Source organism: Cupressus sempervirens, chromosome 8 (assembly GCF_028749045.1).
Source record: "Cupressus sempervirens isolate cs-2001-9-10 chromosome 8, ASM2874904v1, whole genome shotgun sequence".
NCBI lineage: Eukaryota > Viridiplantae > Streptophyta > Pinopsida > Cupressales > Cupressaceae > Cupressus > Cupressus sempervirens.
In genome coordinates, this window is record NC_143125.1 from 474,686,464 (window position 1) to 474,689,317 (window position 2,854).

The following is a 2,854-nucleotide window of genomic DNA, read 5'->3' on the forward strand; positions in this document are numbered from 1 at the left end:
ACCTTGGTAGTCTCTTTAGACTCCATCCCCCTAGTGTCTCTATGCAACACCAGTATCCTTTCATATAGACAATGCATACTAATGAAGCAAGGTCGCAACCAAGCATCCTCTCTACTCCCATCTTAGCCTGTACTAGCACTTGGGGCATGGGAGAGGAAAAATAATGACTCTTATTAATTCATTTTAAAGCTCATTTAATGAAATGTTATCACTTATTAAAACAACTTACAATGGGTTACCGAGGCAGCCACTCTGGGCTCTAGCCTCCATTGCAAGCCACTTCCCAATGTACACATAGATTACCTACCCTAGGCTCATAAAAGTACAAATCATGAAATCACAATTTTCACCTCAGCCCTTTACAAGCGACTGGAAAGCATCAAAAGATGAATCATAATATCCTCTCTACTCCCATCTTAGCCTATACTAGCACTTGGGGCATGGGAGAGGAAAAATAATGACTCTTATTAATTCATTTTAAAGCTCATTTAATGAAATGTTATCACTTATTAAAACAACTTACAATGGGTTACCGAGGCAGCCACTCTGGGCTCTAGCCTCCATTGCAAGCCACTTCCCAACATACACATAGATTACCTACCCTAGGCTCATAAAAGTACAAATCATGAAATCACAATTTTCACCTCAGCCCTTTACAAGCGACTGGAAAGCATCAAAAGATGAATCATAATATCACCTTAGTCCTATACAAGCAACTGGAAAGCACCAAAAGATCAAACAAAATAATCAGATTAGCCCTATACAAGCAACTGGAAAGTAGTAGAAGATAACTGATTGAAAACTCAAAGGTTACAAAAAGAAAGTCACAATTATCACCTCAGTTCTATACAAGCAATTGGAAAGCACAAATAAGCATTGATCATAACTCATCATACAAACATGTGACACATTACCGTGGTCAGGTATAAAAGATCGTATACAAAACATCCTCACAAAACAAAAACCTCCAAGCCTCTCATAAACACCTTGATTGATCAAAGAACTAAGTCAAACCTGAACCCCAACATGAAATACAACACACATCTCATCATAAGTTTTAACAATTATTTTCATAGTTCGTTTAGGTTTGAAGTCATAAAGGTCAATTTTCACTATAGTTTTAAAAAAAGAACATATGATTCGATATGCAACTAGGATTCTAATTTTCATCTTCTCGAAGTGTTATAATTACTAAGCTTTTCGAATAATAAAATTTCTCTAGTATTACAAATCATTTTCATATATCTGAACTATATAAACACATCCAAGCTTATAAAAAAACATTAATTATCCCAATATTTTTTTTGATTTTCAATTTACTTTAAAATTATATTTAAATAATAAAGTAATAAATCAAATTTTCAAATAATTAAATTAATTTTTTTAACAATACTTATTAAAATTAATAGTAATAATAATTATCAATTATTACCAAAATAATTTTAAATTTATTAAACTTGAAAACTTTCCCGAAACGAAAACCTACTAAAAATAGAAACATTCAAAAAATGGAAACTTGTTAAAAATATAAACTTTTCAAAAATGGAAACCCACTAAAAATGGAAACTTGCTAAAAACAAAAACTTTCAAAAAATGGAAACATGCTAAAATGGAAACTTTCCAAAAATAGAAACCTACTAAAAATGGAAACTTTCCAAAAAAATAGAAACCTGCTAAAAATAGAAACTTTCGAAAAATAGAAACCTGCTAAAAATGAAAATTTTCTAAAAATGAAAACCTGCTAAAAATGAAAACTTTCTCAAAATGGAAACCTGCTAAAATTTTACAAAATGTGGGTTTTTAATTCTCAATTCATATATAGGTGATTTCGAAACAAGGAATAATGAAATTTGCAACAAAGGTTTCAACCCAATTGAAATTCTAAAAATTGATTCATAAGAAGACACAAAGAAGATAAAAATTTCAAAGAACAAGTAACTACTACGCAAACCCACAAGATCCTACCTGGATCTGCAGCTAAAATGATGAACGCACAAAACATGCAAGAATTTTCTTTTTCTTTCGAAAACCCTCTTCTCGAAAATCAGCTCCTCGAAACCTCTGTGTGGAGAAATGAACTTTAAGTTCCTAATAAAGTGTTTTTCCCCAAATTAAGGCTTCAATTGTGCAATCACGTGAAATCCCTTTTCCTTCTTATTTTAATTTCATGCACAAACTTTTGAAATTTAATTAAAATAAACTTTATTAAATCAATTTCTTTCTCTCTTTAATTAATTCCCGAGACATTTTTGATAAAATATTTATTAACTTAAATAATAATAATATTTAGAGTTTATTATAAAAATGAAACTCCTAATTATTACATGAAATAAATATGATCATGTCAAAATTAGAACTTTAACTATATCTTTAAATTAATTTTTTTATTTAATTAATTTTTTAATTAATTAAATATTATTAAATTTTGAATTTTCTTTATAAATTTTCTATTAAATCAAATCATTAGATTATCTTTTAATTTGATTTAATTATAATAGAAAATCATCACAGACTCACAAAACCAAATACGAAAACCCAACTAAAGATAAAGAACAAAATCAAACTCCAGGGTCAAAATCACAAATTCACATCACTTGACAAATTCAGACAGTAAACAACTTAGATACTTGTCCTACTTTCTAGGACAATTGGCTTAGGGTTAGGATTCAAACTCAAGAATTATCTCGCCACTTATACCATTGAGATACTGCGATAGGGTACCCTCATCTTGGCAATTTAGGGAAGTCGATACCTGGTACCTGCAATCTACATAAAATCCATGTCTGTACATACACATATAATCTAAACTAAAAAAGTAATGGTGGGGAGTGGGACATCATGTAGATCCCGACTA